Consider the following 12,229-nt stretch of genomic DNA (forward strand, 5'->3'; position numbering starts at 1 on the left):
TACAGCGCATCGTTCTTCTGTGTGGCAGCAGTATTTGCGGGGTGTGTGCGCTCCACTCATCCCGTCCTTCCTACCCAGTGCACTGATACCGGCAAGGCTCGTGCGACCAGCTTCTAGAGGGACGCATGCCTGTGGCTGCCATGTTCTGCGCATGACCGGCTGGTTGCATCACAGTAAAATCAGATCATCGCCGCCTGCCCTGCCCTTTCTTGGACAAGAAGCCTACAAAACAGAAGGCTGCAGCGTAATGTTCTTCAGTGTGGCAGCAGTGTTTGCGGCTTGTGTGCGCTCCACTCATCCCGTCCTTCCTATCCAGGTCACTGATACCGGCAAGGATCGTGCGACCAGCTTCTAGAGGGACGCATGCCTGCGGCTGCCATCTACAGCGCATGACCGGCCGACTGCATCACAGTCAAATCAGATCATCGCCGCCTGCCCTGCCCTTTTCTAGACAAGAAGCCTACAAAACAGAAGGCTGCAGCGCATCGTTCTTCAGTGTGGCAGAAGTGTTTGCGGCTTGTGTGCGCTCAACTAATCCCGTCCTTCCTACCCAGTAATTGATACCGGCAAGGATCGTGCGACCAGTTTCTAGACGGACGCATGCCTGTGGCTGCCATGTTCTGCGCATGACCGGCCGACTGCATCAGAGTCAAATCAGATCATCGCCGCCTGCCCTGCCCTTTCCTGGACAAGAAGCCTTGAAAAAAGAAGGCTACAGCGCATCGTTCTTCTGTGTGGCAGCAGTATTTGCGGGGTGTGTGCGCTCCACTCATCCCGTCCTTCCTACCCAGGTCACTGATACCGGCAAGGCTCGTGCGACCAGCTTCTAGAGGGACGCATGCCCGCGGCTGCCATCTACTGCGCATGACCGGCCGACTGCATCACAGTCAAATCAGATCATCGCCGCCTGCCCTGCCCTTTCCTGGACAAGAAGACTACAAAATAGAAGTCTGCAGCGCATCGTTCTTCAGTGTGGCAGCAGTGTTTGCGGCTTGTGTGCGCTCCACTCATCCCGTCCTTCCTACCCAGGTCAGTGATACCGGCAAGGCTCGTGCGACCAGCTTCTAGAGAGACGCATGCCGGCGGCTGCCATCTACTGCGCACGACCGGCTGACTGCATCACAGTCAAATCAGATCATCGCTGCCTGCCCTGCCCTTTCTTGGACAAGAAGCCTACAAAACAGAATGCTGCAGCGCATCGTCCTTCAGTGTGGCAGCAGTGTTTGCGGCCTGTGTGCGCTCCACTCATCCCGTCTTTCCTACCCAGGTCACTGATACCGGCAAGGCTCGTGCGACCAGCTTCTAGAGGGACGCATGCCTCCGGCTGCCATCTACTGCGCATGACCGGCCGACTGCATCAAAGTCAAATCAGATCATCGCCGCCTGCCCTGCCCTTTTTTAGACAAGAAGCATACAAAACAGAAGGCTGCAGCGCATCGTTCTTCAGTCTGGCAGCAGTGTTTGCGGCTTGTGTGCGCTCAACTCATCCCGTCCTTCCTACTCAGTCATTGATACCGGCAAGGCTCGTGCGACCAGTTTCTAGACGGACGCATGCCTGCGGCTGCCATCTACAGCGCATGACCGGCTGACTGCATCAGAGTCAAATCAGATCATCGCCGCCTGCCCTGCCCTTTCCTGGACAAGAAGCCTTGAAAAAAGAAGGCTACAGCGCATCGTTCTTCTGTGTGGCAGCAGTATTTGCGGGGTGTGTGCGCTCCACTCATCCCGTCCTTCCTAACCAGGTCACTGATACCGGTAAGGCTCGTGCGACCAGCTTCTACAGGGACGCATGCCTGCGGCTGCCATCTACAGCGCATGACCGGCCGACTGCATCACAGTCCAATCAGATCATGGCCGCCTGCCCTGCCCTTTCTTGGACAAGAAGCCTACAAAATAGAAGGCTGCAGCGCATCGTTCTTCAGTGTGGCAGCAGTGTTTGCGGCCTGTGTGCGCTCCACTCATCCCGTCCTTCCTACCCTGGTCACTGATACCGGCATGGCTCGTGCGACCAGCTTCTAGAGGGACGCATGCCTGTGGCTGCCATCTACAGCGCATGACCGGCCGACTGCATCACAGCAAATCAGATCATCGCCACCTGCCCCGCCCTTTCCTGGACAAGAAGCCTACAACATAGAAGGCTGCAGCGCATCGTTCTTCAGTGTAGCAGCAGTGTCTGCGGCTTGTGTGCGCTCCACTTATCCCGTCCTTCCTACCCAGTTCACTGATACCGGTAAGGCTCGTGCGACCAGCTTCTAGAGGGACGCATGCCTGCGGCTGCCATCTACAGCGCATGACAAGCCGACTGCATGACAGTCAAATCAGGTCATCGCCGCCTGCCCTGCCCTTTCCTGGACAAGAAGCCTACAAAACAGAAGGCTGCAGCGCATCGTTCTTCAGTGTTGCAGCAGTATTTGCGGCCTGTGTGCGCTCCACTCATTCTGTCCTTCCTACCTCGGTCACTGATACCGGCAAGGCTCGTTCGACCAGCTTCTAGAGGGACGCATGCCTGCGGCTGCCATCTACTGCGAATGACCGGCCGACTGCATCACAGTCAAATCAGATCATCGCCGCCTGCCCTACCCTTTCTTGGACAAGAAGCATACAAAACAGAAGGCTGCAGCGCATCGTTCTTCAGTGTGGCAGCAGTATTTGCGGCCTGTGTGCGCTCCACTCATCCCGTCCTTCCTACCCAGTGATTGATACCGGCAAGGCTCGTGCGACCAGTTTCTAGACGGACGCATGCCTGCGGCTGCCATCTACAGCGCATGACCGGCCGACTGCATCAGAGTCAAATCAGATCATCGCCGCCTGCCCTGCCCTTTCCTGGACAAGAAGCCTTGAAAAAAGAAGGCTACAGCGCATCGTTCTTCTGTGTGGCAGCAGTATTTGCGGGGTGTGTGCGCTCCACTCATCCCGTCCTTCCTACCCAGTGCACTGATACCGGCAAGGCTCGTGCGACCAGCTTCTAGAGGGACGCATGCCTGTGGCTGCCATGTTCTGCGCATGACCGGCTGGTTGCATCACAGTAAAATCAGATCATCGCCGCCTGCCCTGCCCTTTCTTGGACAAGAAGCCTACAAAACAGAAGGCTGCAGCGTAATGTTCTTCAGTGTGGCAGCAGTGTTTGCGGCTTGTGTGCGCTCCACTCATCCCGTCCTTCCTACCCAGGTCACTGATACCGGCAAGGATCGTGCGACCAGCTTCTAGAGGGACGCATGCCTGCGGCTGCCATCTACAGCGCATGACCGGCCGACTGCATCACAGTCAAATCAGATCATCGCCGCCTGCCCTGCCCTTTTCTAGACAAGAAGCCTACAAAACAGAAGGCTGCAGCGCATCGTTCTTCAGTGTGGCAGAAGTGTTTGCGGCTTGTGTGCGCTCAACTAATCCCGTCCTTCCTACCCAGTCATTGATACCGGCAAGGATCGTGCGACCAGTTTCTAGACGGACGCATGCCTGTGGCTGCCATGTTCTGCGCATGACCGGCCGACTGCATCAGAGTCAAATCAGATCATCGCCGCCTGCCCTGCCCTTTCCTGCACAAGAAGCCTTGAAAAAAGAAGGCTACAGCGCATCGTTCTTCTGTGTGGCAGCAGTATTTGCGGGGTGTGTGCGCTCCACTCATCCCGTCCTTCCTACCCAGGTCACTGATACCGGCAAGGCTCGTGCGACCAGCTTCTAGAGGGACGCATGCCCGCGGCTGCCATCTACTGCGCATGACCGGCCGACTGCATCACAGTCAAATCAGATCATCGCCGCCTGCCCTGCCCTTTCCTGGTCAAGAAGACTACAAAATAGAAGTCTGCAGCGCATCGTTCTTCAGTGTGGCAGCAGTGTTTGCGGCTTGTGTGCGCTCCACTCATCCCGTCCTTCCTACCCAGGTCAGTGATACCGGCAAGGCTCGTGCGACCAGCTTCTAGAGGGACGCATGCCGGCGGCTGCCATCTACTGCGCACGACCGGCTGACTGCATCACAGTCAAATCAGATCATCGCTGCCTGCCCTGCCCTTTCTTGGACAAGAAGCCTACAAAACAGAATGCTGCAGCGCATCGTCCTTCAGTGTGGCAGCAGTGTTTGCGGCCTGTGTGCGCTCCACTCATCCCGTCTTTCCTACCCAGGTCACTGATACCGGCAAGGCTCGTGCGACCAGCTTCTAGAGGGACGCATGCCTCCGGCTGCCATCTACTGCGCATGACCGGCCGACTGCATCAAAGTCAAATCAGATCATCGCCGCCTGCCCTGCCCTTTTTTAGACAAGAAGCATACAAAACAGAAGGCTGCAGCGCATCGTTCTTCAGTCTGGCAGCAGTGTTTGCGGCTTGTGTGCGCTCAACTCATCCCGTCCTTCCTACTCAGTCATTGATACCGGCAAGGCTCGTGCGACCAGTTTCTAGACGGACGCATGCCTGCGGCTGCCATCTACAGCGCATGACCGGCTGACTGCATCAGAGTCAAATCAGATCATCGCCGCCTGCCCTGCCCTTTCCTGGACAAGAAGCCTTGAAAAAAGAAGGCTACAGCGCATCGTTCTTCTGTGTGGCAGCAGTATTTGCGGGGTGTGTGCGCTCCACTCATCCCGTCCTTCCTAACCAGGTCACTGATACCGGTAAGGCTCGTGCGACCAGCTTCTACAGGGACGCATGCCTGCGGCTGCCATCTACAGCGCATGACCGGCCGACTGCATCACAGTCCAATCAGATCATGGCCGCCTGCCCTGCCCTTTCTTGGACAAGAAGCCTACAAAATAGAAGGCTGCAGCGCATCGTTCTTCAGTGTGGCAGCAGTGTTTGCGGCCTGTGTGGGCTCCACTCATCCCGTCTTTCCTACCCAGGTCACTGATACCGGCAAGGCTCGTGCGACCAGCTTCTAGAGGGACGCATGCTTGCGGCTGCCATCTACTGCGCATGACCGGCTGACTGCATCACAGTCAAATCAGATCATCGCCGCCTGCCTTGCCCTTTCTTGGACAAGAAGCCTACAAAACAGAAGGCTGCAGCGCATCGTTCTTCAGTGTGGCAGCAGTATTTGCGGCCTGTGTGCGCTCCACTCATCCCGTCCTTCCTACCCTGGTCACTGATACCGGCAAGGCTCGTGCGACCAGCTTATAGAGGGACGCATGCCTGCGGCTGCCATCTACTGCACATGACCGGCTGACTGCATCACAGTCAAATCAGATCATCGCCGCCTGCCCTGCCCTTTCTTGGACAAGAAGCCTACAAAACAGAAAGCTGCAGCGGATCGTTCTTCAGTGTGGCAGCAGTGTTTGCGGCTTGTGTGCACTCCACTCATCCCGTCCTTCCTACCCAGGTCCCTGATACCGCCAAGGCTCGAGCGACCAGCTTCTAGAGGGACGCATGCCTACGGCTGCCATCTACAGCGCATGACCGGCCGACTGCATCACAGTCAAATCAGATCATCGCCGCCTGCCCTGCCCTTTCCTGGATAAGAAGCCTACAAAATAGAAGGCTGCAGCGCATCGTTCTTCAGTGTGGCAGCAGTGTTTGCGGCTTGTGTGCGCTCCACTCATTCCGTCCTTCCTACCCAGGTCACTGATACCGGCAAGGCTCGTGCGACGAGCTTCTAGAGGGACGCATGCCTGAGGCTGCAATCTACAGCGCATGACCGGCCGACTGCATCAGGGTCAAATCAGATAATCGCCGCCTGCCCTGCCCTTTCCTGGACAAGAAGCCTAGAAAATAGAAGGCTACAGCGCATCGTTCTTCAGTGTGGCAGCAGTATTTGCGGCCTGTGTGCGCTCCACTCATCCCGTCCTTCCTACCCAGGTCACTGATACCGGCAAGGCTCGTGCGACCAGCTTCTAGAGGGACGCATGCCTGTGGCTACCATCTACTGCACATGACCGGCTGACTGCATCACAGTAAAATCAGATCATCGCCGCCTGCCCTGCCCTTTCTTGGACAAGAAGCCTACAAAACAGAAGGCTGCAGCGCATCGTTCTTCAGTGTGGCAGCAGTGTCTGCGGCTTGTGTGCGCTCCACTCATCCCGTCCTTCCTACCCAGGTCACTGATACCGGAAAGGCTCGTGCGACCAGCTTCTAGTGGGACGCATGCAAGCGGCTGCCATATACAGCGCATGACCGGCCGACTGCATCACAGTCAAATCAGATCATTGCCGTCTGCCCTGCCCTTTCCTGGACAAGAAGCCTACAAAATAGAAGGCTGCAGCGCATCGTTCTTTAGTGTGGCAGCAGTGTTTGCGGCTTGTGTGCGCTCCACTCATCCCGTCCTTCCTACCCAGTTCACTGATACCGGCAAGGCTCGTGCGACCAGCTTCTAGAGGGACGCATGCGTGCAGCTGCCATCTACAGCGCATGACCGGCCGACTGCATCACAGTCAAATCAGATCATCGCCGCCTGCCCTGCCCTTTCCTGGACAAGAAGCCTACAAAATAGAAGGCTGCCGCGCATCGTTCTTCAGTGTGGCAGCAGTGTTTGCGGCTTTTGTGCGCTCCACTCATTCCGTCCTTCCTACCTCGGTCACTGATACCGGCAAGGCTCGTGCGACCAGCTTCTAGAGGGATGCATGCCTGCGGCTGCCATCTACTGCGAATGACCGGCTGACCGCATCACAGTAAAATCAGATCATCGCCGCCTTCCCTACCCTTTCTTGGACAAGAAGCCTACAAAACAGAAGGCTGCAGTGCATCGTTCTTCAGTGTGGCAGCAGTATTTGCGGACTGTGTGCGCTCCACTCATTCCGTCCTTCCTACCCAGGTCACTGATACCGGCAAGGCTCGTGCGACCAGCTTCTAGAGGGACGCATGCCCACGGCTGCTATCTACTGCGCATGACCGGCCGACTGCATCACAGTCAAATCAGATCATCGCCGCCTGCCCTGCCCTTTCCTGGACAAGAAGCCTACAAAATAGAAGTCTGCAGCGCATCGTTCTTCAGTGTGGCAGCAGTGTTTGCGGCTTGTGTGCGCTCCACTCATCCCGTCCTTCCTACCCAGGACAGTGATACCGGCAAGGCACGTGCGACCAGCTTCTAGAGGGACGCATGCCTGCGGCTGCCATCTACTGCGCACGACCGGCTGACTGCATCACAGTCAAATCAGATCATCGCTGCCTGCCCTGCCCTTTCTTGGACAAGAAGCCTACAAAACAGAAGGCTGCAGCGCATCGTTCTTCAGTGTGGCAGCAGTGTTTGCGGCCTGTGTGCGCTCCACTCATCCCGTCTTTCCTACCCAGATCACTGATACCGGCAAGGCTCGTGCGACCAGCTTCTAGAGGGACGCATGCTTCCGGCTGCCATCTACTGCGCATGACCGGCCGACTGCATCACAGTCAAATCAGATCATCGCCGCCTGCCCTGCCCTTTTTTAGACAAGAAGCATACAAAACAGAAAGCTGCAGCGCATCGTTCTTCAGTCTGGCAGCAGTGTTTGCGGCTTGTGTGCGCTCAACTCATCCCGTCCTTCCTACCCAGGTCATTGATACCGGCAAGGCTCGTGCGACCAGCTTCTAGAGGGACGCATGCCTACGGCTGCCATCTACAGCGCATGACCGGCCGACTGCATCACAGTCAAATCAGATCATCGCCGCCTGCCCTACCCTTTCTTGGACAAGAAGCATACAAAACAGAAGGCTGCAGCGCATCGTTCTTCAGTGTGGCAGAAGTGTTTGCGGCTTGTGTGCGCTCAACTAATCCCGTCCTTCCTACCCAGTCATTGATACCGGCAAGGATCGTGCGACCAGTTTCTAGACAGACGCATGCCTGTGGCTGCCATGTTCTGCGCATGACCGGCCGACTGCATCAGAGTCAAATCAGATCATCGCCGCCTGCCCTGCCCTTTCCTGGACAAGAAGCCTTGAAAAAAGAAGGCTACAGCGCATCGTTCTTCTGTGTGGCAGCAGTATTTGCGGGGTGTGTGCGCTCCACTCATCCCGTCCTTCCTACCCAGGTCACTGATACCGGCAAGGCTCGTGCGACCAGCTTCTAGAGGGACGCATGCCTGTGGCTGCCATGTTCTGCGCATGACCGGCTGGTTGCATCACAGTAAAATCAGATCATCGCCGCCTGCCCTGCCCTTTCTTGGACAAGAAGCCTACAAAACAGAAGTCTGCAGCGCATCGTTCCTCAGTGTGGCAGCAGTGTTTGCGGCTTGTGTGCGCTCCACTCATCCCGTCCTTCCTACCCAGGTCACTGATACCGGCAAGGCTCGTGCGACCAGCTTCTAGAGGGACGCATGCCCGCGGCTGCCATCTACTGCGCATGACCGGCCGACTGCATCACAGTCAAATCAGATCATCGCCGCCTGCCCTGCCCTTTCCTGGACAAGAAGACTACAAAATAGAAGTCTGCAGCGCATCGTTCTTCAGTGTGGCAGCAGTGTTTGCGGCTTGTGTGCGCTCCACTCATCCCGTCCTTCCTACCCAGGTCAGTGATACCGGCAAGGCTCGTGCGACCAGCTTCTAGAGGGACGCATGCCGGCGGCTGCCATCTACTGCGCACGACCGGCTGACTGCATCACAGTCAAATCAGATCATCGCTGCCTGCCCTGCCCTTTCTTGGACAAGAAGCCTACAAAACAGAAGGCTGCAGCGCATCGTCCTTCAGTGTGGCAGCAGTGTTTGCGGCCTGTGTGCGCTCCACTCATCCCGTCTTTCCTACCCAGGTCACTGATACCGGCAAGGCTCGTGCGACCAGCTTCTAGAGGGACGCATGCCTCCGGCTGCCATCTACTGCGCATGACCGGCCGACTGCATCAAAGTCAAATCAGATCATCGCCGCCTGCCCTGCCCTTTTTTAGACAAGAAGCATACAAAACAGAAGGCTGCAGCGCATCGTTCTTCAGTCTGGCAGCAGTGTTTGCGGCTTGTGTGCGCTCAACTCATCCCGCCCTTACTACTCAGTCATTGATACCGGCAAGGCTCGTGCGACCAGTTTCTAGACGGACGCATGCCTGCGGCTGCCATCTACAGCGCATGACCGGCTGACTGCATCAGAGTCAAATCAGATCATCGCCGCCTGCCCTGCCCTTTCCAGGACAAGAAGCCTTGAAAAAAGAAGGCTACAGCGCATCGTTCTTCTGTGTGGCAGCAGTATTTGCGGGGTGTGTGCGCTCCACTCATCCCGTCCTTCCTAACCAGGTCACTGATACCGGTAAGGCTCGTGCGACCAGCTTCTACAGGGACGCATGCCTGCGGCTGCCATCTACAGCGCATGACCGGCCGACTGCATCACAGTCCAATCAGATCATGGCCGCCTGCCCTGCCCTTTCTTGGACAAGAAGCCTACAAAATAGAAGGCTGCAGCGCATCGTTCTTCAGTGTGGCAGCAGTGTTTGCGGCCTGTGTGGGCTCCACTCATCCCGTCTTTCCTACCCAGGTCACTGATACCGGCAAGGCTCGTGCGACCAGCTTCTAGAGGGACGCATGCTTGCGGCTGCCATCTACTGCGCATGACCGGCTGACTGCATCACAGTCAAATCAGATCATCGCCGCCTGCCTTGCCCTTTCTTGGACAAGAAGCCTACAAAACAGAAGGCTGCAGCGCATCGTTCTTCAGTGTGGCAGCAGTATTTGCGGCCTGTGTGCGCTCCACTCATCCCGTCCTTCCTACCCAGGTCACTGATACCGGCAAGGCTCGTGCGACCAGCTTGTAGAGGGACGCATGCCTGCGGCTGCCATCTACTGCACATGACCGGCTGACTGCATCACAGTCAAATCAGATCATCGTCGCCTGCCCTGCCCTTTCTTGGACAAGAAGCCTACAAAACAGAAAGCTGCAGCGGATCGTTCTTCAGTGTGGCAGCAGTGTTTGCGGCTTGTGTGCACTCCACTCATCCCGTCCTTCCTACCCAGGTCCCTGATACCGCCAAGGCTCGAGCGACCAGCTTCTAGAGGGACGCATGCCTGCGGCTGCCATCTACAGCGCATGACCGGCCGACTGCATCACAGTCAAATCAGATCATCGCCGCCTGCCCTGCCCTTTCCTGGATAAGAAGCCTACAAAATAGAAGGCTGCAGCGCATCGTTCTTCAGTGTGGCAGCAGTGTTTGCGGCTTGTGTGCGCTCCACTCATTCCGTCCTTCCTACCCAGGTCACTGATACCGGCAAGGCTCGTGCGACCAGCTTCTAGAGGGACGCATGCCTGCGGCTGCCATCTACAGCGCATGACCGGCCGACTGCATCAGGGTCAAATCAGATCATCGCCGCCTGCCTTGCCCTTTCTTGGACAAGAAGCCTACAAAACAGAAGGCTGCAGCGCATCGTTCTTCAGTGTGGCAGCAGTATTTGCGGCCTGTGTGAGCTCCACTCATCCCGTCCTTCCTACCCAGGTCCCTGATACCGCCAAGGCTCGAGCGACCAGCTTCTAGAGGGACGCATGCCTGCGGCTGCCATCTACAGCGCATGACCGGCCGACTGCATCACAGTCAAATCAGATCATCGCCGCCTGCCCTGCCCTTTCCTGGACAAGAAGCCTACAAAATAGAAGGCTGCAGCGCATCGTTCTACAGTGTGGCAGCAGTGTTTGCGGCTTGTGTGCGCTCCACTCATTCCGTCCTTCCTACCCAGGTCACTGATACCGGCAAGGCTCGTGCGACCAGCTTCTAGAGGGACGCATGCCTGCGGCTGCCATCTACAGCGCATGACCGGCCGACTGCATCAGGGTCAAATCAGATAATCGCTGCCTGCCCTGCCCTTTCCTGGACAAGAAGCCTAGAAAATAGAAGGCTACAGCGCATCGTTCTTCAGTGTGGCAGCAGTATTTGCGGCCTGTGTGCGCTCCACTCATCCCGTCCTTCCTACCCAGGTCACTGATACCGGCAAGGCTCGTGCGACATGCTTCTAGAGGTACGCATGGCTTTTTCTACCATCTACTGCACATGACCGGCTGACTGCATCACAGTAAAATCAGATCATCGCCGCCTGCCCTACCCTTTCTTGGACAAGAAGCCTACAAAACAGAAGGCTGCAGCGCATCGTTCTTCAGTGTGGCAGCAGTATTTGCGGACTGTGTGCGCTCCACTCATCCCGTCCTTCTTACCCAGGTCACTGATACCGGAAAGGCTCGTGCGACCAGCTTCTAGTGGGACGCCTGCAAGCGGCTGCCATCTACAGCGCATGACCGGCCGACTGCATCACAGTCAAATCAGATCATTGCCGTCTGCCCTGCCCTTTCCTGGACAAGAAGCCTACAAAATAGAAGGCTGCAGCGCATCGTTCTTTAGTGTGGCAGCAGTGTTTGCGGCTTGTGTGCGCTCCACTCATCCCGTCCTTCCTACCCAGTTCAGTGATACCGGCAAGGCTCGTGCGACCAGCTTCTAGAGGGACGCATGCCTGCGGCTGCCATCTACTGCGCACGACCGGCTGACTGCATCACAGTCAAATCAGATCATCGCTGCCTGCCCTGCCCTTTCTTGGACAAGAAGCCTACAAAACAGAAGGCTGCAGCGCATCGTTCTTCAGTGTGGCAGCAGTGTTTGCGGCTTGTGTGCGCTCCACTCATTCCGTCCTTCCTACCCAGGTCACTGATACCGGCAAGGCTCGTGCGACCAGCTTCTAGAGGGACGCATGCCTGCGGCTGCCATCTACAGCGCATGACCGGCCGACTGCATCAGGGTCAAATCAGATAATCGCCGCCTGCCCTGCCCTTTCCTGGACAAGAAGCCTAGAAAATAGAAGGCTACAGCGCATCGTTCTTCAGTGTGGCAGCAGTATTTGCGGCCTGTGTGCGCTCCACTCATCCCGTCCTTCCTACCCAGGTCACTGATACCGGCAAGGGTCGTGCGACCAGCTTCTACAGGGACGCATGCCTGTGGCTACCATCTACTGCACATGACCGGCTGACTGCATCACAGTCAAATCAGATCATCGCCGCCTGCCCTGCCCTTTCCTGGACAAGAAGCCTACAAAATAGAAGGCTGCAGCGCATCGTTCTTCAGTGTGGCAGCAGTGTTTGCGGCTTTTGTGCGCTCCACTCATTCCGTCCTTCCTACCTCGGTCACTGATACCGGCAAGGCTCGTGCGACCAGCTTCTAGAGGGATGCATGCCTGCGGCTGCCATCTACTGCGAATGACCGGCCGACCGCATCACAGTAAAATCAGATCATCGCCGCCTTCCCTGCCCTTTCTTGGACAAGAAGCCTACAAAACAGAAGGCTGCAGCGCATCGTTCTTCAGTGTGGCAGCAGTATTTGCGGACTGTGTGCGCTCCACTCATCCCGTCCTTCCTACCCAGGTCACTGATACCGGCAAGGCT

The sequence above is a fragment of the Haemaphysalis longicornis genome, unplaced genomic scaffold, assembly GCF_048455015.1.
Source record: "Haemaphysalis longicornis isolate Haplotype H1 unplaced genomic scaffold, Haemaphysalis longicornis Haplotype H1 scaffold_11, whole genome shotgun sequence".
Classification (NCBI taxonomy): Eukaryota; Metazoa; Arthropoda; class Arachnida; order Ixodida; family Ixodidae; genus Haemaphysalis; species Haemaphysalis longicornis.